This window comes from Megascapheus bottae, chromosome 20 (genome assembly GCF_031878675.1).
Source record: "Megascapheus bottae isolate mThoBot1 chromosome 20, mThoBot2.hap1, whole genome shotgun sequence".
Lineage (NCBI taxonomy): Eukaryota > Metazoa > Chordata > Mammalia > Rodentia > Geomyidae > Megascapheus > Megascapheus bottae.
In genome coordinates this window covers 17141318-17168147 of record NC_143528.1, presented here as the reverse complement: position 1 = coordinate 17168147, position 26830 = coordinate 17141318, and the positions used below count along the sequence as shown (strand labels likewise).

The following is a 26830-nucleotide window of genomic DNA, read 5'->3' as shown; positions in this document are numbered from 1 at the left end:
TGGAACATTCCTCAATGTAATAAAGGCTCTGTATGAGAAACCCACTGCTAGTATTACACTTAATGGTGAAAATCTAAAGCTATTCCCTCTAAAATCAGGAACGAGACAAGGATGCCCACTCTCTCCACTCCTCTTTAACATAGTACTAGAATTCCTAGCCAGTGCAATAAGGCAAGAAGCAAGCATAAAGGGGATCCAAGTAGGGAAAGAGGAAATAAAACTATCCCTTTTTGCAGATGACATGATTCTGTATTTAAAGAATCCTGTAGACTCTACTCCCAAGCTCCTTGAGCTGATTCAAAGCTTTGGAAGAGTAGCAGGCTATAAAATCAACCCTCAAAAATCAACTGCCTTCCTTTACGCCAATAGTGAGAGGAACGAGGCAATAATCAGGAAAGAAACACCTTTCACAATAGCCTCAAAGAAAATAAAGTACCTGGAATCAGCTTAACTAAGAATGTAAAGGACCTTTTTGACGAAAACTTTAAAACCCTAAAAAAGGAAATTAAAGCAGAACTAAGGAAATGGAAAAACTTCCCATGCTCCTGGATTGGAAGAATCAACATTGTGAAAATGACAATCTTGCCAAGGCTATCTACAAATTCAACGCAATACCCATCAATATCCCAATGGCATTCTATAAAGAAATAGAAGAGGCAATTCAAAATTTCATATGGAATAATAAAAGACCCCATATAGCAAAAACATTTCTTAGCAGAAAAACAGTGCTGGAGGAATTTCAATTCCAATCTTTAGACTCTATTACAGAGCTATAATTCTCAAAACAGCTTGGTACTGGCACAAGAACAGGCCTGAAGACCAATGGAATAGAACTGAGGACCCAGATATTAAACCACAGACCTACGGCCACCTAATCTTTGACAAGGGAGCCAAAAAAATAGAATGGAAGAAAGACAGCTTCTTCAACAAGTTGTGCTGGCAGAACTGGTTAAGCACCTGCAGAAAACTAAAGTTGGATCCTTCTTTGTCACCTTGCACTAGAATTAACTCCAAATGGATCAAAGACCTGGAGGTAAAAGCTGACACACTGAAAACTTTACAGGAAGGAATAGGAGATACACTAGGCCTCCTTGGCACAGGTGGAAACTTTCTTAATAAGGACCAAGAATCACAACAAATCAGAGAAAGGATGGAAAAGTGGGACTGCATTAAACTGCAGAGCTTTTGTAAGGCAAAGGACATAGCTAGTAAATTAATTAGGAAGCCTAGAGAGTGGGAGAAGATCTTCACCAACCAAAGAACGGACAAAGGCCTCATATCTAAAATATATCAACAACTCAAAAAATTGAATCACTCCAAAACTAACCTCCAAAGTAACAACCATCCCATTAAAAAATGGGCCAAAGACTTAAAGAGAGTCTTCTCTGAAGAAGAAACAAAAATGGCCTATAGACACATGAAGAAATGCTCAACATCTCTGGTCATAAAAGAAATGCAAATCAAAACAACTCTAAGATTCCACCTCACTCCAGTTAGAATGGCCAGGATCAGGAAAACGAATGCTGTAGGGTATGTGGCCAGGAGGGATCACTACTACACTGTTGGTGGGACTGCAAACTCGTTCAACCTCTATGGAAAGCAGTGTGGCAGTGCCTCAAAAGGCTAAACATAGAACTCCCCTATGACCCAGCAATTCCACTACTAGCCATTTACCCAACCATCCAGAAACAAGGGCATACTAAATCCACTAGCACAACAATGTTCATTGCAGCATTATTCACCATAGCAAAGATATGGAACCAACCTAGATGTCCCTCAAGTGATGAGTGGATCAATAAGTTGTGGTATTTGTACACAATGGAATTCTATGCTGCTGTTAGAAAGAATGACATTGCCCCATTTGTTAGGAAATAGAGATTTAGAAAAAATCATATTAAATGAAGTAAGCCAGACTCAAAGGAACTTAGGCTCAATGGTTTCCCTCATTCGTCATAATCAGTAGAAACCTTGGGCTCTACTAGCAGAGATCTGCAATAGAGCAAAATCTTGATACATAAGGCCATATAGTATGAAGCTAATTGAAAGGACCTCCAGGATAGTGAAACAAAAGCCATATAATGAATGATTGTTGTCCTTAATGTACTATGTTGTCTCTCATCTCCTTTGCTGTCCCTTGGTTATCTCATATTGGTATAGTATCTCACTTTGTTATCTGATTTATTGAATTTATTTGTAGTTGGATATTTGAAATTTGATAGGGAAGGGGGGAAAACCAAGACGGGTGGGGGGTGTGGGGGGGGAGGGAAATGGCTACCAAGACATGTGAAAGGGTATCAATGTATGTGAATTAATGCACCTTCTATCTGGCAAATATCATGTAACCCTTTTACTAATTACAATTAAAAAAAATTTACAAAAAATAAAAAAAAATAAAAACTAACCTTGCCAAAATCAGATTTCAAGATATGTAGATTCTAGAACTGAAGAAACATATTTCTGTTATTTAAATCACTCTCCATGTGCCATCTGTATTCCTCGCTACTCAAAAGGTTGATATCTGAGGACTGTGGTTTGTAACAATCCAGGCAAAGTCCATACTACTTTTATCTCCAATAGATTATTCAGGAAAAAAATACAGAAGTGGTGCTATAGCACAAGTGGTAGAGCACTGGACTTGAGCACAAAGAAGCTTAGGGACAGCACTCAAGCCCTGAGTTCAAGCCACAGAAAGAGAAAAGAAGGAAGAGGAGAAGGAGGAGGGGGAGGAGGAGAGGAGGAGATCATATAGTATGACACTAAATGAAAGGACCTCCAGGCTATGGAAACAAAAGCCATATAATGAGCGATTGTTGTCCTTAATATATTATGTTATCTCTCATCTCTTTTGTTGTCCCTTTGTTATCTCATATTGTTACAGTATTTTACCTTATTATTTGATATATTGTATATATATGTGTGTGTATATATGTATATGTATTTGGTCATTTGAAATAGGATAGGGAAAGGGGGGAAACAAGATGAGGGGTGGAGGTGAAGGGAGGGAAATGGGCCCAAGACATGAGAAAGGGTATCAATGTACGTGAATTAATGCACCTTCTATCTGGTGAATATAATGTAAAAATATATGGAAAGGAAAAATACACACAATTGCTTAAATAATTTAAATCAAAGTAGTGTCATGACTTTAAAAGTGGGCAATTACAAACCAAGATTGATTTATTATACAGGATTAGGCAGCTCACAGAGTTTTGGGCGAGTAAGGAAAACTATTTTGCTTGCCATTGAGGAATCTACCATAACACCTTTAAGTAGAACTAAGTATGATTAGTATATGTTCACAGTAAGAGTCAGTGTTTTGTCATGTGATCACTGTTTCTGCTGCCTATTTTCACGTACTTCCAGGTCTGTAATGGGAAGAATTACCTGTCACAAGCAAGGTAGGCTGGCTTAACCATATCACCTTTATTCCTGGGGTAGTAAAATCCCTTGTTAGTTCACCACTGAGCTGTATTCAGGAGACTTGAAAAGATTCTTGAAAGAGAAGATGAAGAAACACTAGCAGTAGAGTAGACCCTTGGTATCCATGGGTCTATAGTTATAAGGAGATCACTACCGAGGAAAAACATGTTTGCTCACAATGCATACAATTGAGTATTTTACAATGGCTCAAATTTCCCCATTGTGTACAACTAGAAGGGCTGATTATCCATGACTTGAAACCACATGAAGTAGGTGTCATTACTGTCACAAAAAAATAGCTGTTGTTCATATTAATACTGCCCAGCAAAAACTGAATTTTTTTCACGCTCTTTTTCTTGAGAACTGCAGATGTCTATTTTCCCCATCATTTCTCCCATCTTCTGATAATATGCAACCTTTTAAGAAATTTGAAACAATGTTTTATCATGTAAATTAAATAAAATCCAGGTGTTTTAGTCTTAGGAGGACTGTCACAACCTCCACCTTGTTGTTAAGACACCCTTTGCTCTAAATAATTTTCTTACTAAAAACTTCAAAAGAGGGCCAGGAGTTTGGCCTGGTGGTCGAGTGCTTGCCTTACCATACACAAAGACCCAGGTTCTATTCCTCAGTGCCACATACACAGAAAAAAAAAAAACTGGAAGTGATGCCCTGGCTCAAGTGGTAGAGCTCTAGTCTTGAGGAAAGCCCAAGGACAGTGCTCAGCCTGAGTTCTAGCCCCGGGATTGGCGCACACACACACACACACACACACACACACACACACACATACACACACACTTCAAACAACTGTACAAGGCAGTTAAAATTTAATATATTCATTTATATGCCCAAGGCTTATTGATGAGTCACCTCATCACCATTGTTCAGCATCTCCTCTGCTCTTTCCTCTTAGAATCAAGGCAATATTTAGATTTCACCAAACAGCAGTTAAAATGGCCATCATTGAGAACATAAACACTAACCAGTGTTAGTGAGGGTATGAGAAAGAAGGGAACAGCTTAGGTGAGAATGTTAATTGATGCAAAACTATGGAAGCGAATGTGCAAATTAGTTTAAAAATAAAAGAAAGAGAATAGAAAAGGAACTAAATATAAAACTATCTATGATCAGGGGCCAGGAGTTTAGCCTAGTGGTTAAAGTGCTTGTCTAGCATGCACGAAGACCCGGGTTCGATTCCTTGGTACCACATACATAGAAAAAAGCCGGAAGTGGTGCTGAGGCTCAAGTGGTAGAGCTCTAGCCTTGAGAAAGTCCAAGGACTTTGAGCTCAGGCCTTGAGCTCAAACCCAGGACTGGCAAAAAAAAAAAAAAACAACTATCTATGATCTACTAATATCACTCCTAGACATGAAAGAATTCAACAAAGGCACCTGAATACCTACGTTCATTTCGGCACAGTTCACCAAAGCCAAGTGATGGAACAGCCCAAATGCCCAAATGCTCTGCCACCGGTGAAAAAAAAAACAAAAACAAAAACATGAGAAGGGAATCAATGTGTGTTGCTCTCCAGCAACAGGGGTATAAGAGGGACACCCAGGACCAGCCTGAAGTCCCATGGAGCCTGAGATGGAAAGTATCGATAACCCAGCCCTCCCCCAATTACCGGGGAGAAAACAACACAGAGCCAGGAGCTGTATCAGCCATAAAAGCGCAGCAGATCTCAAGTTTATTGAGATCTCAAGTTTATATACTGTGGGGGAAAGAGGAGGTGGGAACTAGGAAATGAACCAATAGAACAAAGGTCAAGGTGCTATCACTAAGGGTTAGAGCAAACTTTCAGATGCTGGGCCGGACCAGTGCAGGAAAGCTGGGCTGAGGACATGCTCTAGGGGGTTCAGTTGAGTCACATACACAGAAATACCTCAAGAGAGGTATGCAAGGAATGCCTGGTCAAAGCCCTTCAATGGCTGCTGAGTCAGATTGGTGAACAGGCCCCAGAAATGGCGATCAGGCCCCAACAAATGTGCGAGAAGTAACGCATCCACTACCTGATGAATGTATCAGTAACTCCTCTATACATTACCCTGAAAATAACAAAAATGTTTTAAAAATGTGGCAATAAAAAGAAGCTGGGTGTGGTGGCTCACGCCTGTAATCCTAGCTACTCAGAAGGCTGAGATCTGAGGATTAAGGTTCACAGTCAGCCGGGCACAAAAGGACTTGAGACTCTTATCTCCAATTAACATCCAGAAAGCAGGAAGTGGGGTTTGGCTCAAGGGTAGCGCAGTAGTCTTGAGCTGAAGAGCTCAGGGACAGTGCCCAGGCCAAGTTCAAGCTCCAAGACTCACAAAAAAAATGTAGCAATATTAATACCTCTCACATAAACCAGCACAGGATGAGACACATCTATAGACCCCCAAGCTGTACAAGTGAAATTCCATGGAGTAAGGTTTAAACAGTTAATAGATAGTTAAACCATTTGCTTTTCAGAGGTATTCTTTCACAAAAGGAAGAGCAGGGAAAATACTCCACAGTCACACAGTTTGAACACACTGGTATGTTAAATGTTTGTCTGCATCAATTAAGCTGCATAATGCATTCACAGGAATTGAAAACTTTTTTGATTTGGAAATATTTATTTATTTATTTATGTTGACCATGCATGTCCACACATAAGGCAAGATCATTATATTCACTAGGCAAAAGGTACCACCAGAGTGGTACATCTGGTACTCCTTCACCCAGTTTCAAAGGAGACTATGAAAAGGAAGAATTTTTAGGGTTTTTGTTGTTTTTCTTGTTCTTTGTTCTTTTGTGTCACTCCTAGGGCTTGAACTCAGCACTTGAGTACTGTCACTGTGCTATTTTTTGCTCAACATTGGCACTCTACCACTGGAGCTACAGTGCCACTTCAAACATTTTGGTGGTTAATTGGAGAAAAAGTCATGGACTTTCCAATTCAGGCTAGCTTTGAGCTGTGGCGCTCAGACCTCAGCTTCTTTGAGTAGCTAGGATTGTATGTGTGAGCCACTGGTACCTGAAGATGTTTGAGTTTTTAATGATGACAACAGTTTTGTTGTACATTCCTCAAATTAGTACAGCTGATTGAACTCAGAATAATAGTGGAGAATCATTCATGTATTATTTGCATAGCAATAAAATTGGTAAAAAAAAAAACAAGTTAAAATATGCATATAAATCAAGTGATATACTAAAAAGAAGTTTCTAGGTAATTCATGAAAATCCTTTTAAATGTTAACATACACGTATGTATGGCAGCTTATCAAACTTGAAAATGGCAACAAGTCCAGGCCTATGTTAAAAAAAAAAATGTGAGGCATAGAGGCTCACACCTACAAATCCTACTATGATCATGGTTCCCAAGTGCCCAGTCAGAAAATTCTGAGACTCTTTTGTTATTACTGTATTTCATTGTTGGAATATAGAGTGGTTACAGTTACATTCGTGAGATAATGTGTACATTACTTCTCGAACCTTGATCCCCTTCTCATATTTTTGTCCCCCTTTCTCTGCCCTCACCCCTCCCAATCATCTTGTGTGAGACTCTTATCTCCAATTAATCATCAAAAACCGAAGTGGAGCTGTGAAGCTGTGACTCTAATGGTAGAGTCTTGAACACAAAAGCTCAGAGACAGCACCAGGCCTTGAGTTTAAGCCCACCCCCCCCCCAAAAAAAAAGACTCTGTAGCACTTTTTCCCAGCACTTCTTATGACACTAGAAGCTTACATCCTTAGTCTTGACTCTTGTTAGGAGCACTTGGCCCTGCAGAAAAGCTCACTTCCCCAATTTATTTCTTTGAACATGTACAAGTCATTTCACCAGCCTGGAGCTCCAGTTTAACTTTACCAAGGACAGTTCCCAAAGCCAACTACAGCTCTTAGTCTCCAATATCTTCAGGAAGCCTCTCAGGTCTGGCAGCATTTTGGGACTTCTTAGGGAACAGTTTTTGCTCCAATCTTATCTATGATTTTCCCCATTCAAACTGGCCAAATGATGTTTGAAAATTGTTAGTTATAGAGAGACCAAGCACCTTTTATTGAAATGTCTTTATTCAAGACCCCAGATCAAGGCAGGTAGTGTGGCTGGAGAGGTAGACAGAGTGTCTGTCTAAAAGGCATAAGGCCTGAGTTCAAATTTCCTGGTACCAAAAAACAAAACAGAAAAAACAGTCTCATACCCAGGGAGTGATATAAAACTAAATGGAAATTCTAGAGGAAGCCAATAAATGAGCCAATTCAGAAAACATGCTTGAAATTCTTCCAAACTTTAAAATAAGAATAATGTCCATATTGTGTATTCAAATGCCTTTAGTTGAAACACCAAAGAAAGCACAAATTGAATGAAACAAGCAAGAGTGGAAGACATCTTGGCAACCTCTTAGCCTAGATACTTAGCTGGCAGAAGACAGTGGCATTCTCCAATTAGCCCTTCTTTCTCACTGCAATCCTCATCCCATGATGAGCTGCCTTGATATTTAACAAGAGTGCAAACTCCTCTGAACTTTGATGCCTTCTGCAATTACATCAGTGGCCTATTTTTATTAGGCCACTTTATGACTTTTGGAAAGACCAACTCACCTGTGAAATGTGGAATTTTGAAAGGGTCAAAGCTACATCTTGTGGAAAGAAACATAAGATATGAATAATTTACACATTAATTTTATACATGCAAAAATAACTAGAAAATATTAGAGGTGCTAAGGAGTGAACTCCTTTTAGGTCTGTGTTAGTCTCACTTTCCTTTCTCACACATTTCCTAAATCTTAGGATGTTAATGAGCAAAATCTCTCGTCCTCTCTGCATAAGCACAGTCATGCTGGCTCTGAGCTAATAAACATCCATGGCCTAGTGTCACTTGTTCAAATGATGGATTAATTTTTGGGTGCATAGTGGAATTTGTCAGTAAGCTCCATTGTAACCAGTCTAGATGCTGTAAGACAGTAAGACAGAACAAATAGAAATGCTGAATCCTTAAATTCATTTTCAAAATTCATACCCTACACTTTACATTGCATGTGTATGTCATTTCTGGTAACACATTTTATAAAATAAATCCACACATAATGATTTCTTTGCAAAGGCTGGCATGAGCTTTCTGGAAGGCATTGGACTTCTCAGGTTTGCAGAAGGAAGAAATAATGGATATTACATGAGAAGTTCTACATTTTTCCACAGCGTTTGTGAAGCACTCCTAGCCATCTGTCCACATTTTCTGTAAGGTCCTTTAAACACAGAACTCTCTGATCAAGCATAAGAAATTAAATCTTTCTCCCAGAATGCTGCACAGTTCACTGTAAGATCTGTTCTTACTGAAGCGTGTTAAAACTGTCAATTCCTTTGCAGTATTACCTGCTTTTCATAGTTTGCTGAGACCAAAATGTGTCAAATGGACAGATTATACTGCCAGAGACAGATTTTGTCAAACTAAGAAAATTAAACCCAGGTCCTGCCATGAAGGCATAGCCTTGGATTCCTCTAGATGCCCTGGTCTTGCTCACAGCTGCACTCCTTCCTGGCATTTTAACATTTGCCAAATGTTGAATCAAAGCATAACCAAACCAGAAATCTCTGCAGCAACCTCTACTTCAGCCAACACAGATGACTGGTTTGGGGTAAATGGTGTTTGTCAACCCCCAGTCTGAATGACCAACTATAAAGCATGAGGTAATGAACAAAAATTATCCCCAGTCCTCTGCACTTATCTTTCCCAGGCTTTTGGGGGGCTTTGGGAAAGATAGGCTTTCTTTAAAACAAAACAAAACAAAAAAACCTTCATCCCCAAATCAGCTTGACTTTCTTTACAATTAGAATGCTAAATGTAGTGTTGCTATTAGTATGATCCTGTTCATTGCATTACAATGGTTAAGGAGTATATACTGCAGGAGATAGTAGGAGCTTCAGTAGAGCCTGGCCAATGATTCAGGGAAATGTATCTAAATAAACACTTGAGACCTTCCCTGCCAGGTGTTTCTCTTCTGTCATTGACACTGGGTATCTGACATCTGTAGGGTTGCTGAGGAGCTATGGAAGGATTCTAAAGTTTCAGCATAAATCCCAGTGTTCTTCATTACCTCTACATAAATATTCCAAAGAACAGATGGCTGGAAAATTATTGCATCACAAAGGAAAACAGAAATTCAGTTAATAGTCATTCATTGATGGCGGCTAATATGAAAGTAGCCAAGGGTGATCTTTTAGACTTAACTCAATTTCTAGATAAATTATACATCCCCATAAAGCTAAAGCCCACATACAAATCCTGGTAAATCAGACAAAAATTTAAAAAGAAGAAAGGACATCTTCTTTAAAGTAGCATTTTATTCAGCGATAATTATTTGCCTTTCACTTCCAACCAAAAAGTCAGTCTGGGGACTCAGTTTCTCAGAGGGTTGGAAAATTATAGTCACAGCATTTCCTCTGTTCTTTCTGGTTGAACTGTGTTGACCTGATTCTTATTCACATTGAGGCTCCTATTTCTTTAGCAGTTGACTATTGGGACAGAAAAAAGAATGTATAAATTTCCATTTTTAATTACACATAAACTTAATTCATAAAGAATTAAATTTCATCCATTAAAATCTGAAAAAAAGAAAACATGAATGTCTTATTGTTGTATGCTAGAATTTAGTATAAATATACACAAGGGATCACATAAACAGCCACGAAATTTTTACAGAATTGTCATATGAAATAAAAGACATTCTTCTAAAGATATCCATCAGAGTGCATTCCTCCAAGAATCATTCCAGTCAACTAATTAGTTAGGTGCATATTTGAATCCCAGGGCAGAGACTCTGTCTATGTTTAACTTGATTTCCCTGTCACAAGTGATTCAATCTAGAAATTTAGAGGTGAGCTGAAACTCCCAAGCCCATTTTAAGATGATTTGCAATTATCGTAAATTAAACAAATGCCACAGACATTTCTGTCTCAGTGATTGCCAAGAAAGTATATATTTATATACATATACTAATTTTCCTTTTTTGCTAATCTTTAAGTATCCTTGCGCTCTGTACTTTAAATCTAGCTTCTCAGTCAGTTGAAGGAGTACAAAAATAAAAACTTCCAGTTGAAATTTAATCTATCTAGGTAGTAAATGTTGCCTCTTTACCACACTTTGCCTTATAATTCTCTCAAGGCATCAATGTAATCACACATTTAGCCTTGAAGTTTTGAAGAATTTTATATGTGGTAAGCCTATGAATCTGATAGCTAGGAAGATGGTCATTATGCCCATATTACATTCAACTACATTACCAAAGCAGAGAAGTACACAAAGTACAAAGATGGGGATAGGAGGGAGAAGAACCTTGAAGTGGCCATAGATGCAAAGGAAATATGTGAATGCAAGTCTTGATCTATGGAAGCAGAAGAAGCTAGCAAGGGCAGACCCTCATTTTATGGCCTGAACATTTAAGGTATGGAAGATAAAGGAGAAAATATGATTTGTAGCCAGCACAAAGCACATTTTCCTTGCTAATGCCTGGCAGTTTAACTGCCTTCATTTGAAATTACTTTCTACCTTTGAATGTGTTGTATTTCTGTCCCATTGACAATGGCTGAATTATTTACTAACCTCCTAGGAAAAGAAGCTAACCTATTTTAAGCTTTTATTTTTAGCAAGATAGCTATCATAGGAATAACAGAGTGCTTTTAGTTTTCTGGTTCATTTTACAGGATAAATGACTACAATATTCAGCGTAAGTAGTCTACAAGCTGATGTAATTGCAACCACTCTAGGCAACTTGGGCATTGTTCTCCAAATTTTTGAACAATTTGTTCCCTAGAGTTTTGGACAATTATCTTAGTAACTAAGCATTTTCTTCAGTGATATCACTTTAAAGAGTCTTAAAATAAGTATAGCAATTAACATACCACCTTTCTCCTCTAGGACTGTCACGGTCCCTCTACTCTCCTGAACCGTCCCATACACACACACACACACACACACACACACACTACACAGACACTCCTTCCTTAAGACAAGTACTATGCTTGGGGGTTTCAGCATAGTGTTCAACTGTATAAAACATCATTTAATTTAGCACTCTGAAGTAATTGACTTTTGACTTATTTTTCTTTGGGGATTTGTTTTGTTTTGTATGTTTGGTATGGGTTTTGTTGTTTGGTTAGTTTGATTTGTCTTGGTTTGTGACATGGCCTGTACATATAGTCCATCTGGCCTTGAATTTCTGATCCTCCTGCCTATATTTGTGCAAGCAAGGAAGTAAAAGCAAGGAACACTATGTGTGATTGCAACTAACTTTTAATTGACTAAGAGATTAATCGACCCATAATGATGTTATCTTGATATCTTGTTTAAATGTAAAGGCAATCTTCTTAACAACAGACATAGTATAACTAAATTCCTTCTCAGATTCAAAATCAATCCATAAGGAAAATCAACTTGACATTTTCCAGTCACAAGAACTTGTGACATCTAAAATATTTTCCAGGCAGGCATGGTGGCTCACACCTATAATCCTAGCTACCCAAGAGGCTGAGATCAGAAGATCAAGGTTCAAAGCCAGCCAGGTCACAAAAGGAACTGAACCTCCAGTAAACCTCTAGAAAATAAGAAGTGGGGCTTGGCTCAAGGGTAGGATGGTAGCCTTGAGTTGAAGAGCTCAGGGACAGCGCCCAGGCCGAGTTTAAACCCCATGACCCACAAAAAAAATTATTCTCAAGAATAATTAGCACTTGAATTAGTGAGGAACTACAACTTGTAATGCCTTGTTTTTAGACCTCCTTTCTAGGAATTGGATATTATTGGTAACTTTATTAAGAATAAAAACAAGATTAGAAATCCTATAAGAACAATCAAAACTGACATTCAGCAAATTCAGTCTATCATGAATAAGTACTTCTGGGGCCTATAAGCAAAGAAACAGGATAATTTAGTAGAAATGGATGATTTCTTAATTAAATATAGACTACTCACATTGAACCAAGAAGAGATAAGCAAACTGAACAAACCAATTTCATATAATGAAATAGCGGAAGCAATCAGGGAAATGCCAACCAAAAAGAGACCAGGTCCAGACGGTTTCACTGCGGAATTCTACAAGACTTTTAAAGATGAAGTAAAACCTATACTCTTGAAACTCTTCAGAGAAATAGAAGCAGAAGGAGCCATATCAAACTCAATTTATGAAGCTAATATCATACTCATCCCCAAACCAGGGAAAGATCCAACAAAAAAGAGAACCATAGACCAATCTCTCTGGTGAACACAGACACAAAGCTCCTCAATAAAATACTAGCTAACAGAATCCAGAAACAAATTTAAAAAATTATACACTATAATCAAGTAAGCTTCATCCCACAGATGCAAGGATGGTTTAACATTTACAATTAATGTAATACATCATATCAATAAAACTAAGGTTAAGAATCATATGATAATTTCTCTGGATGCCAAGAAGGCATTTGACAAAATACAGCATCCTTCATGTTGAAAACACTAGACAAACAGTAAAAGAGTCATGACTTAATATTCGGGTACCCAAGGTAATGGACATGGTCTTGGAGATATAAACATAACTATCTAGACATAAAAATCTATGATGGGCTACATACTCTATAGGCATAATGTTATAGTATAGATTGATGTATCTATGACATGCAAACCCTCAACTTACTTTTAATTATGTTCTAAAATCTGTGTCAGTGATTGCATATAGAGATTCTCTTCTTGAATATTTGTTTGTTAAACATGACATTTGAAATATGATGTAAAAATCAGTATTAATAAAATCTTTCAAAAAAACTGTCCACCATCATCATAATGTTATTGCTGTTACCACAGTTGGTAATCCATTAAAGACTAATTCACACTTAAGGGTCACAATATTTCATTACAGAGATACAGCTAGCATGAATAGGGCAAGGTGTCAACCACAAGTATACCCACAGGCCTTCCACTACTGAAAGTAGTGGAAGTAGAAGCTGGTTGGTATCAAACCCTGATATCAAAAAAAAAACCCTAAGATTGGATCGTGTGAAGTATTACTAGCCCATAATTTTGATTTCCACATAAGGTAACTATAAATTTTTATATGATTGCAGAAAGAAATTCCATGAAAGATAATCTCATAAATCCACCTTGTGGTAGAGTTGAAACAGCCTAGAAGGCTTGGCTTTAAGAGAGATAAGTGATAGATAGATAGACAGACAGGCTCACAATTCTAATTAGTTTCAGAAAATAAACACAACACATAAATGTTGCTAATTAATAACCCCACAATAATGAAGAGTTGAATAAATAATCCTTTATACTGACTCCTGAAATGTCAACACTGGAAAACATAGTGAATCTTTTATAGACTCTTGCTAATAATAAGTATCATATCTGACCAGAGAACATTCTAGAGACAGGCAGACGTCCAAGTATTACACAGCTTAGTTTCCAAAATCAGACTGATTAGACTGGAAATCCAACTCTGACAAACACAGCTGTGGGTCTTTAGACAAATTACTTGATCCATTTATTTCAGTTTTCTAATTCAAAATGGTTAAACAATTATTTCTATCACAGATTACTATAGGGCCAGTAGACACAGTCAGTGATATGGGAATATAAAGTCTTCACTAAGCAATGTATTAGAGATATTGTTAAAATTACTTACTATGGGTAAGATTATTTAATGTTGCTCATATTAGTATGTAATTTATTTTAACTTGTCTTGCCTAGAAAATCATCAAGAAAAATAGTTTTTCTATATTTAACTTTGACTAATATAGAACACACCTCTCATTCAAAATAGTAGATAGTCCAGAATATCACCAAACTAACAACTCAAGTAAGAGATTTTCAGTCAAACGGGCCAAGTAGGATCACGATATTTTATTTTATCTTGTGGTACTAGGTTTTGAACTCAAGGCCTCACACTTGTCTGCCTAGGCTAAGGAACACCCAGCCCTTTTTGACGCTGGTAATTTAGAATTAGAGTCTTGTGATTTTTGTCTACTTTAAATTTGTCTATTTTACATCTATTTTCCATCATAGCTCAAATGGTAAGCACCTACCATGAAGCTGACCTTACTTCCACCACACCAAGCTTACTGTCATTGAGATTATGAAGTACTTTCCATCCACGGGATAGCCAGGAGCCATGGTCTTAATCTGAGCCTCTCATCCCTTCCACATGCCTGGGATCACAGGCATGAGTCATTGGTGCCAACTCCAAGTAGGGCCTTGAATAGAATCAAAACTCCTCCGATAATGAAATGAATGTGTCTATAAGAGCTCACACACACACACACACTCACACACACAACTCAGATTGAATTTGGTTATTTGAAGTCGGGTAGGGAAGGGAGGAAAACAAGATGAGGGGTGGAAGTTGGGGGAGGGAAATGGGGACCAAGACATGAGAAAGGGCATCAATGTATGTGAAGTAAAGCACCTTCTATCTGGTGAATATAATGTAACCCTATTAATTACAATAAAAATGAATGAAAAAAAACTCAGATTGAGACCAAGTTCTTCAAGCTACATTTATTCTGGCCTTTGCTCTGTAATAATGTAATTTCTCTTTTGAACATTTCCATGTACATTTTGACTTTGGCCTTTTTTTTCCTTGTCCATTTAGCTGTTGCCCTTTTTATTAATCCCTGTGAATATGCTCCCTGACATGAAATAGAAAATCTAGATCATTAATCAACTCAAGGGCACTGAGCCACCTTTGAAAGATTTTTTTTAAATCAAGCACCTTTGATCCTAGGCAATACCTTAGTGGACAGTTCACTGAATGTTTAATACATACTAAATAAAATATCCAGAGAAATATTCACCTGTTCATCCTACATGTTCAAAATGATTCCCTATCCTTGAAAGGTAGGATAATTCCAAGAACCCATATATAACCTACAGGAGGAAACACATATTTCCCATAGCAATGGGATTCTATATAAGTTTACATGTACTAACAAATGAAAGAATTTCCATGCTGAAGTAATCATTATTTTATATTACATTTTAAACTTGAAGTTTGTAGAGAACAGTTTGAAGAAAGACAGATGGTTCCAACCTAGTTTTCAGTATTAATAAGTAATCAGAGGCCCTTAGACCCTTTGATCCATTTACTCATTCAAGACAGAATATCTACTCTGTGCTTGCCCCTGTTGTAGAGGATAGAGGACGAGTCAATAAGACAGGGAGGAGGATCTAATGGCTATGCTTCCAACATTGTGTTATTTAGCCTTTTAATTCCAAAAAGGTTAATGTGAGAGGGGAAAAAGGAGATTAACTTTCAAACAAACAGGTAGGATTATTTCTTCAAGTTCTTCACACAGAAACACACACATACAGACGCATATGCACACACACAAACTAGCAAAGAAAAAACTGACAGCATTTTCACAACAAAAGCACATTCCACACTGTATTTAACAAATGAGTAGCCAAGAAGCACAAATGTGGCCCAGAAGTGCACCACCCTGCAATTATGGGTGCCCCGGGAGGAAAGATAAACCTGTCCCAAATGGAGTTGAGGAAGAAGCTGTCAAGCACCGTTGGGTTTTGAACTAAGAGTGGAGACTGAAGCACAAGGTGGTCGGGGCCATGATAGATGGGCTGATCACGAGACATCACCTCAAGAAGAGAGCATCCAGTGCTCATGCCAACATTACCCTGTCTGGGAAGAAACGCAGAAAATTACTACAGCAGATTCGGCTTGCACAGAAAGAAAAGGCCACTATGGTAGTGGAAGCCTCTTCAAAGGCACCTAGGACTAGTGAAACACAGCCCAAAAGAAGGCAAAAGAAGATTAAAGCCCCCCAAGATGTAGACATGGAAGACCTTGAAAAGCAGAGCTAAATTCTTCTACAAGGAGATTCTCAGCTATAGCCAACATTTGGTGGTTGCTTCGAAGTTCTTTAGAGAAAGCAAAATCCCTTGTCCTCAGATTCCTTTTTCACAGTGGTCTGCTGACCTTCTCTAGAGGGAAGTTAGGAAGGAAGAAGGCACAGAAGCAAGATTGAGGAGCATTCTCCTAGCAATCAAATCTATTTGTAATGAAGCCCTAGAATCAGTCTGAGGCATGTGTGAATAAGTGTAGAGATGGAGGTGGGCCTTGAAAAAGAGTGTAGGTGAAGATAGGCCAGATGCAGGACTCACTGAACTTCCTTGAACAAAGGCAATTAGAAACCAGTCTCTCTTGCTGTGTGCCCGTAGCTCATGCCTGTAATCCTAGCTACTCGAGAGGCTGAGATCTGAAGATCTTGTTTTGAAGCCAGCCTAGGAAGGAAAGTCCGTAAGACTCTCATCTCCAATAAAGTTCTCAGAAAAGGCAGGAAGTGGTGTTGTGGCTCAAGTGGTAGAGCACTGGGCCTTGAGCACAAAGAGGCTCGGGGATAGCACCTAAGTCTTGAATTCAAGCCCAAAGACCGGTAATAAATGGAAAGAAAAAGAAACCAGCTTCTCCAATGGCCCTGCCTCCCTAGTGAATGACATTCCATCTTACCATTTCTAACACAAGTAGTGATCATTGGAGGGGTGTCAGGTATGAATCCTGATATCAGTCCTGCCTCTGTGGTTTTGCTCAGGTTGTATAAATCATTTTATCTCATTTACCTTGCTTCTGTTGTATTATTTTTAATAAAATATAGTCCAAACATTAAAAAAATGAATAGCCACAATCAAAATACTACCCATAAAGAAAATTATTTTCAGGGTCAGTAAATGTTACTTTTTTGTAATAGTGATTTTAATGAATTGAGAAGTATTTGCTTCAAAATTTCTAAAACAGTAAGCAATAATCTATCAATATGGATGGGAGATAGCATGGGTTGAAATGCTATCTATACAGGAAGTGTTTAGATTGTTATTTCTGTAGAGAAAAGGTCAAAGAGAAAATTGTCAGATACTACATATTGAGAACAATATTTTGTTTATCCTGGAATTCCTGGAATGCTGGAGGTATGAGTGAGGACACTAAGCTTACTACTTAGAGATACTGCTTTCAACCTCAGGTTTGGCAAATTTAAGAATTACAAACTAAGAAACCAGATGTGGGCAAAAATGGACTCCCATTTTAAATCAAATGACAGTTATCATGCCCTCCTGTGAGGGAACAGATGGTGGTAGGTAACAGATTTCCCCATCATCATTAAAATGAGAGCATGGAGCCAGATGCACTAATTGAAGAAAAACATTCTCCTGAAAAAATAGTAACTTTTATTGTTACACTATGTACCCTTTCTCTGAAGCAAATTTCAAAGAACTATGGAAAGAAAAGAGAAGTACAGCTCAAAACAAGCTGTTAATCGAGTCAGGAAATTCCATATATTATCTCTGCTTGGATAATATAGAAACCTTTAGTTCACAGACACAGAAAAGGATTCTTCCTTGCACCACGTTCTAAATTCTTTCCTTGGGGCTTCTCAGTTTAGGAAATACCGTGGCAAGGGACGGATATGGCCATATACTTTGATGTTTTATATTCTTTTGTTCCTTGATACTCTCCCATTAACCTGATGCAATGTTATCATAATTGCTGTGTGCATGACAAAAAAAATGTTCAATTTGAAAATCCAGTAAGTAATTCAAGAAACAGGAATCAAACAAAAAAGGAAAAGGAAAAATAGAAAAGCATATCAGAGTAAATAAGATATTGGATGATGAGAAAGCTAAAATAACTAATATATACAGAATCCAGGGGGAAAAGGGGATGGAGGAAATTATTTAAAAAGAAAAAATTCTTCAAGGTATTGGAATTACTAGGTAGGAATACAGTATAAATTATAGAACTGAAAAACTTCAATATTGGAGCTTGAATAAATATATCTGCATATTCCACATACGACTTGGTCTGTTTGTTACTGCTATAAAAAATTATTACAGTCTACACAAATAGACAATATAAGTTTCTGTCTTCAGAGAATTCCAGGATTAAGGAGCAAAGTCATAGAAGGACATCATATCATGGTGAAAGTATGGGTGATAATAGAGAAGCTAAAACAGGTAAAAGAGGCCCAATTCCTTCCTTGTATTAGTAAACTTCTCAAAAGATAATGGCTTTTATCTGTATTATAAAGCTGATATACCGATACAATAACATAAGTCAGGTAATGTGTACATATCCTTTTGAACAGTGTTACCCCTTTCCCCATTTTTACCCTCTCCCCACTCAAGTTGTATAGTTCATTTCCAATATAATGTCTAGTGAATACAGTATCACTGCTCATTTGATTTATCCTTTGTCCCACCATTTTTGTGTTTCCCCTTCCCCTCCCCAAATCAAATAAACTTATATACAAGACAACGTGTATAGAAATCAAATACAGAGACAAAAATGAATACACCAAAGAAAAACAGGAAAGAAAAAAAAGACTAAACAAAAACAAAATTGTACACAGTATCACAAACCAGTCTGCACTAAAGCCACCAGCACAACCATGTTCATTGCATCATTGTTTACCATAAATAAGATGTAGAATCAACCCAGATGTTCCTCAATGGACGAATGGATCAAGACAGTGTAGTATATATACACAATGGAATTCTATGCTTCTATCAAAAAGAATGACATCGCCGCATTTGTAAAGAAATGGAAAAAATTATACTAAATACCCAAAGCCACATAGGTGGCATAGCTTCCCTCATTTGTAATAATTAGAATGTGTATATAAATCTACAAGTAAACCCAATTGGTAGTAAAAGACAAATAATTACTCATGGATATGACAAATTAAAAAGCACGCTAAACAGTCACACAGTGAGACCAAAGCATTCAGCATCTTTGTGCACATATAACCATATATATTGAGGCTAAAGGAAATGTACTCCAAGGAATGGATAGAAGAGGCTTCTTAGTGGCCCATGTTCTGGTCATCTCTTACAGGTCCTAGCTCTTAACACCACTCCCAAGGTAATTGCATTTCCACAGGAATTGAGGCAGGGTGAATAGTCAAGCCATGGCATGACAGAAGTAAATTGTATTTAGTGACTTGGAAAACAGGTGATTTGCAACTATCCAAAATTAATCACCAAGAGAAAAACAGCATGTGCAACAGGGTGACAAGTAAGACTGGAAAAATTCCATGGGGTTAGAAAACAAGATCATAATCTCTCCCTTTGTTGTTATAATTGTCTTGGCTTTACTTTATAATCATGTATTAACATGCTGAGAGCTAATTTCCTTATTATCTTGCTTGAGGTTCACAGAAATTCTTGAATTTGTGACAGATTTTCCTTTCAACAACTCTAAAATGTTATAAACTTTTTCTTTTCTGACTCAGCACTTGCCACATTTTATCTTTCTTATCTTTTGGGACTCATGTGATTTGGAGTGTTTTGCCCAGTCCCATATGCTCTTTATAACCATCCCTGCATTATACCTTTGTATTCTTCATGCTTGAAGCTATCATCTAGTTCAGTTTCTCATTCATTGTGTCCTATCTACTGTCAAATCCATATCAGATATTCTTCATTTTCAGTTATTGAATTTTAGTTATAAAGTTTCTACCTGGTCTCTTTTCATTAAAATTTATCTTCCTATGGCCCATTTCCTTGAAAATATGAATTATATGTATATTTTAAAAATTGTGTCCCTTACTGTCAATAATCTAGCTCACCTTTGCAGTTATCTCTGTTTTCTATTCATCTAGACCCAATCATTGAAGTATACTATTTTTTTATTTACACAGATATTAGAATCTTTGGGGTATTTTTTTTTTCATCAGAGAATACTCATACAACCCAATGGCAAAAAAAAAAGCTAGCATAGAACGCATAAAACACATCTCATCAATTGATTGTTATGATCCCACTGCTGATTGATGTAATTTTAGTCTTCTTAAAGGTCTCATTAGTGGTTTCAATAATGAATCTGCATGTTTGCTAAAATTCTCCCTCCACAGTTCTGAAATTCCCAAATTTAGTTCCCTCATTACCTCAAATTGCAAAAATGCTGTTTTATTTTTAGCTGCTTTGTTATTGGCATTTTGTTTTTCTACACTGCACATGTTAACAATTCAACAAATGACTCAATGGAAAAAAAAGTGTCAAACTTATTTTTCTATGTTCCTTTCTCTCAGGGCTTTTGGCATTTCTTTTCTGATTGCCTTGGCAGCCTTAAACTTCCATTTTCATTTCCTCACTTCAGTTTATTCCCATGAGATTGACCAAAGCCTATCTGGCCTCCTTGCCTCTCAATAAGAGTTCTCTGTGCCTCTCCATTTCCACTGACATTCCATCAACCCTCATTCCCCAGTTTGCGAATCAGCAATTAAAGATGGTTTAAAAATCACAAGAAAGTTGAGTTCATGCTCCAAATTTCTCATCTCTGTGCATCTTCACTACACAAAGTCCGGCTATGTAAGAAGCAGTCTGTAGCCTTCAATAAAAAAAGTGATTTTTTTTTTAGAATTTATTCAGCTGTTGTATTTTCTTAGGATCAGTACTATTGTAGGCTATTCTACTAGAGATAAAAGCCAGTCTATGAAACTCAGATTTTGCTTCATTCATGAAAATAGCTTTGCTATGATGAGTGAATGGCATGAGAAGAATGAACAAAATACAAATTTAGGGAAAAATGGGAAATTTAATGAATATACAATGCTTTTATTCTGTAGAGTAAATGAAAAATTTTCATATATTATACTATTTTTAAGAAACAGCCACATACTTTTTGCTTCTTGGAAATGTTGCTCTCTGCAGGATGAAGGACCAAAGAAAAAAACATTCTGCAATCTTCTCTCTCTCTCTCTCTCTCTCTCTCTCTCTCTCTCTCTCTCTCTCTCTCTCTCTCTCTCTCACGCACACACACACACACACACACACACACACACTCAAAAAAAAAAAAACCCACAACTCTAGGGGCTTGGGAGCATGGCCTAGTGGTAGAGTGCTTGCCTAGCATGAAAAAACCCTGATTTCTATTCCTTAGAAACAAATACACAGAAAAAATGCTGAAAGTGGTGCTGTGACTCAAATGGTAGAGCTCTAGCCTTGAGGAAAACTCAAGGACAATGACCAGGACTTTAGTTCAAGCCCCAGGACTGTAAAAACAAAAACAACAACAACAAAAAACCACTCTAGTTATGTACATGTCCTCCATACTATACACAAAATTTCACTAAAACAAATTGTAACTTGCCTTTATATTCTATTTTATGGTTTTAAACTTTTTTGAATGGAATTACACATTTGAAATTCAGGAGAGATATCTTCATATCAGATCATCTTTGTCTTATTCTTTCATACCAGCAAAATTATGCACACTTAATAGTTAATGACTTTCACACCAAGACAATCTTCATAGTTCATTCATAGACAAAACAGTCTTGAAGTATAAATAAATTTCCTTAGAAATACAGTGAAATAAGATCTCAGCCCAAGAATTTCAAGTCTTGAAAACAGAAATTTTAAAAGCACATCTGTGTTTATATTATTGTCTCCAGAGAATTTTTGATTTATGTTTCTATGCAATTAACCTTTTCTTACCTATGTTTATGTATTTGTATGGTTTCTTTACCCAATAGATCTGTTATTGAGTTTCATAAAAATCAAAACACATTTCAGACTCTTCAAATTAGCATTCTATTTAAATGAACCATATGTTAAATCATCTTTTAAATGGGAGAAACTCTCAAATTACTTTTCAGGCATGAAGATCACCAAAAGTGTATTGGACATTAGTCACATTAATTAGCAATGAATTCCCCTATCTTTCTTTCTCTGTCAATTAGGATTTAATCACATGTCTTAAAGGATTAAGTTCTTATTAACACGTTAAAGTAAGACTGACTCACAACACTCCATAAGATTTCTTTTCTACTAAAGAATCCTAGCAGGTATATTTTTTTTTTTGAAATTTGGGGAATGACTAACAAAATGGCTCTTGACCTGTCTGTATATATATTACCAATTTTCCATCTCTTCTGGAAATACACAGAGTGCAAAGTTAGAGAAGTGAAGACTTCCTTAGTGCTTAGCAAGCAAGGCACTAGATTAATATCTCCAAGTGGACTCACTGGGATTCTTTTTGGTGACAATTCTCCCAACATAGGTAGCATTGATTCAAAAATAATAGGGCCAGAGCATGCTGAAAAGGCTGGCCAATCAGATTCATATCTCAACATTGTCATTTGGAACTTGAATGGTCTCTAGAATATCTAATTCCTCCGTACCAAACTAAATACTAATATCCATGCATGTCACGACGTTTTTGCATTTTGTTTAAGATTATTTATGTTTGAAGTGATATTAACTAAGCTCATTATTGTCTAAGTTCTCAAATGATAATCATGCAGCAATTTTACACTTATATATTTATAAGTTCTGAAGCAATATGAAGAACAACAGAATAGTGCTTAGGTTGCTATAGTTTGTAATTTTAATATAACATGTCTGAAAGTACCAACCTGTATATATGTTAGTATTAAAAAATGCCTGTATCAAGAAATAATCCAGGTGATATACTGTTCATTGCAACAAATAATTGAATTCTTGTAAGCATTATATAATATTTGTATTTATTAGCTTAATTTACATCTTGCTTTATTTAACTTGTGGTTAAGTGAATTCTGGGAAATAACCACATTGAAAAGAGGTCAATGCTCACTAGGAAAAAAAATTTCATTTTATTTAGTGGGAAGTAAAATAATAAGACCCTGCACCCGTCCAACAGGCAGAGAGATCCGATCTAGAAAATAATCAGCACAAAAAGGATTAAAGAAGTGTGCTCAGCTTTGGAGCACTTTCTTACTAAGCAAAAGGCCCCGAGTTCAATCCCAGGTACTGTCAATGAAGCATACACACACACGCACATGCACAAACACTTTAATGTTTTTGATTCTTTCTCTTTTGACTATTAATTTTTTCCATGCACTTTGAAGATGCCAGCTTAACAAAACAACCACACGTTGAAGCGATAGGTAGAACAAAAGATGACTCAAAATACTTGCAGGAACTGTTACATGGTTGGTATGTCTGACATGCAAAGAGTAAACAAGCTGAACATTGAGACTTTGAAAGGGGCTTGTGATGGGATTCTGTCTAAACATTTATGATTGGCAAAGCCCTTTCTTGTGAGTTTGAAATGTAAAGCAGAAAGAATAGACAAATGAAAACTAAATTAGCTCTTCCTCAAAAAGCAAGACATTTTTGATAATTGAGAGGATTCTATTCAGGATTTCATAAACAGGAATAGATGAGGTTTTTAATTGCGGGTTCACTTGAATAAATGAGTAAGTATAATAGTATACTATAGAATTCATGCAAGCAAAAAAAGAGAGCCAAGATGTGCAGCATATATTATTAAATATATGCTTTAAAAGACCTGGGTTTAATCCTCAACACACACAACACCACAACCATGTGCACATATACACACACAAACACAGAGTGAATAGTCCTAAGCAGAAACTGCCACATTAGGTCATTATTGTTAGCACAAACAAAAAGTGTAAAATAAAATAAAAGTTGTAACTAACCAAGTGCTACTGCCTCCTCAAAAGAGTCAATATCCATGTTATTTCACTAGAGGATATTAAAGAAGAAAAAGGAATTCAGAACTTCAAATTCACCTAAATATTTTTAAAAGTATACATATCTTGGAGAAGAAAATATTAGCTGGCTATGGGAGATTTATACCTGTAATCCTGACTACTATGAAGGGTGATACCTGAGGATCACTGTTAGAAGCCAGCCAGGGTAGAAAAGACAATGAGACTCTTATTTCCAATAAACTGCTCAAAAAAAAAAAAAAAAAAAAGCTGGAAGTGGTGCTATGGCTCAAGTGGTAGAGCACAGCTTAGAACAAAAGAAGCTCAGGAAGAGATCCCAGGTCCATCAAGCCCCAGGACTAGCAAAACAAACAAACAAAAAAAAGTCTTAATTAAAGGCTTAGGCTAGGAATGTAGCTTAGTGGTAGAGTTCTTGCTTAGCGTGCACGAGGCCTCAACATCACATAAGCAGAATAATAATATAAAATTAAAGGTCTAATACTTACATAAATATCAAAGTAAATTACCTAAGCAATTCCTCAAATGGTGCCTTTCTTTGTGTACTCAGAGGGTCAAGAAAGTTGGCTTTTCATATACAGAATGCTAAAGATTTCTTTTTTCTTGGCTCAGATATATTGTTTTCTTTTCCTCTCCCTTTCTTTCCATTTCCTATTCTCTTCTTTCTATAGTTGTGCTTTACTCATCCTTTCTCTGCTTCTACTTTGTTAATGTCTTCCCTTTTAGTCCTTCATTTTTTCCCTTCATTTGCTACTTCACTTTGTCATCATTTTATTCTTCCTCAACCTCAGTTTCTCTTTTGTAATCTCTCTCTCTCTTTCTTTCTCTCTTTTTCCTCCCTCTTTTATTTTACCACAAGTCCCTAAAGTTCATGTAAATGGAATATTTTGACTAACAATGATCAATTCCAACCCTTTTAGAATGAACAGGAAACTCAATTTGTATTTACAATGCTTTCATTGACAAAACATAAACAAGGCTGGGAGCTTGGCCTAGGGGTAGAGTGCTTGCCTGGCCAGAAGTGGCATTGTGGCTAGCCTTGAGAAAGCCCAAGGATAGTGCCCAGGCCCTGAGCTGAAGTCCCAGACTTGAGCTAGCAAAAATAAATAAATAAATAAATATTTTCCTCTAGGAAACCCTACAGTTGATAATGAGTCACAATGCCAGATAATGCCACCAGAATTCTTCTAAAGAAGAAAACATGAGATGCCCAGGAGAATTTACACACACTAGAATTGAAGTAGCCAATTTTTCCAATATCAATGACATTTTTAACAGGAAATCACATTCCCATTAGGAATATTAGATGACATAGAAAATATTAAATGCAAAAAGTATTCAAGGGAAACTCTTGTTATTCACCTTTTGAACTTAGTATGCACAGGAAAGAAAGATATAAATCACTTTGCAAATGGAACTGCCAATTAAACTTTGAAAATATTTTTAAGTATCCCTGTGGTGACAAAGACATAGGTTTTTTTCTCTGTTTAATTGCCTCACACCTCTAAATGCAATGGCAGCCATTGGACAGAGAAACACTTAGCATAGCAGAAAAAAATAAGAACCTTAAAACCAATTTATTGCTTTCAAAAAGCAGAGTTCCCTTCGTGCATTTGATGGAAATAAAATCACATTTACACTGGACTAACAAAGCTACCTGAATCTGGGGAGAGAATGACAAAATTACATGTTCGAATTTCAGAATAAAAAAAGGAAACTATGAAGTTCACAGGGACAATCAAATCACATTTAGCGGTTTTTTTTTTCTTTTTTTATTTACTCAATAATCTCTTCTACTTGAAACAGGTGTCATTTTCAAGTATGTTTCTAGGATTGAAACCCCTTTGGCCTTTTAATCCTAGATCAATAGTGGAGATGTTAGCACAAGGAAAGTTAATACCCATTTTCTCACCTTAAATTAACAAGATTTCTGGATTGCATTGGCGAACAATTCAGTAGAAATTTAGAAAAGATACTTTAAGAGCAGGAAATCTCTTGTCAGGAAGGAAAAAAAATCTAGGCAGATAATTCTCATATACAATGACTTTTACATTAGAAACAAATGTTTCAAACTATTGAAATCATTTCATTGCACAGCTCATTCCTCTTATCTGGAGGTAATTTTTAACAGATTCCAGCCAATTCTACAGACACAATTTCCAGCCACTCTCCTTCATGCCCCAAGAGGCCATTTCATAAGTAACCTAACATCAATTCAAATAAGATTCATTTTTCCCATCACTTTACACCCTAGAAAACTGATACAGACTTCCCCAGATGAAGTTTAATACAGAACATAGGTTTATGAAGTGTGGAACCTCATTTCAAATGTACACGTAATATATTGATATAGGCTTTGGGAACACTTTCAAAGAATACAAATGTGCTGGGTCCAAAGCTTAAATGGTCTTTTCAATGAAATATAGCTCATAAAAGATTTCAGAAGGCCAAAAAAAAAGCCATGTAGAGTTTAGTGCCCTTTTTGAGATTTTCCAGAATATTCTAATTCAGAAATTAAGTAGTATATCTAGCATGCAAATATTTAGTGTCCACAATCAGTAGATTAAATTAATTTGAAAACAGAGGACCTAATCATGAATTTTAGAACCTGAAGGCTTAGAGAAAATCTACATGAATAAATATCACTATGACAGTAACTAATGTATGATGATACGTAAACAATAACAAAACTTAAGTCCCTAAAACTTAGAGTACCATTACTCTTTATAGAATGTCAGAACAACAGATATTCAAATGGACAGCCTGTCTGAGAAATGCCAGAAAGGGATATAAGGCCATACAGAGAATTGTCTCCTCTATAGCACCTTAAAAACATAAAGAAGTGCTCTCAACCTTTGTAGAAATTAATTTCTTACAAACTTATATTTCCATCCCTATGCATAAACTCTGTAATTGAACTGGATTATGCAAAATGCAGAACAATTTTTACTTAGCA

At 36.6% G+C, this 26830-nt stretch overlaps 2 pseudogenes; one reads left to right on the top strand and one right to left on the bottom strand.

Moving 5' to 3' along the window:
* LOC150049232 (ferritin light chain-like) overlaps window positions 1–14521 on the bottom strand; it is a 31795-nt pseudogene extending 17274 nt beyond the window's left edge.
* A 1333-nt stretch (window positions 14522–15854) lies between these two features.
* Window positions 15855–16225, top strand: LOC150049231 (28S rRNA/ribosome and sororin micro-cofactor pseudogene; annotated as a pseudogene).
* The last annotated feature ends 10605 nt before the right edge of the window (window positions 16226–26830 follow it).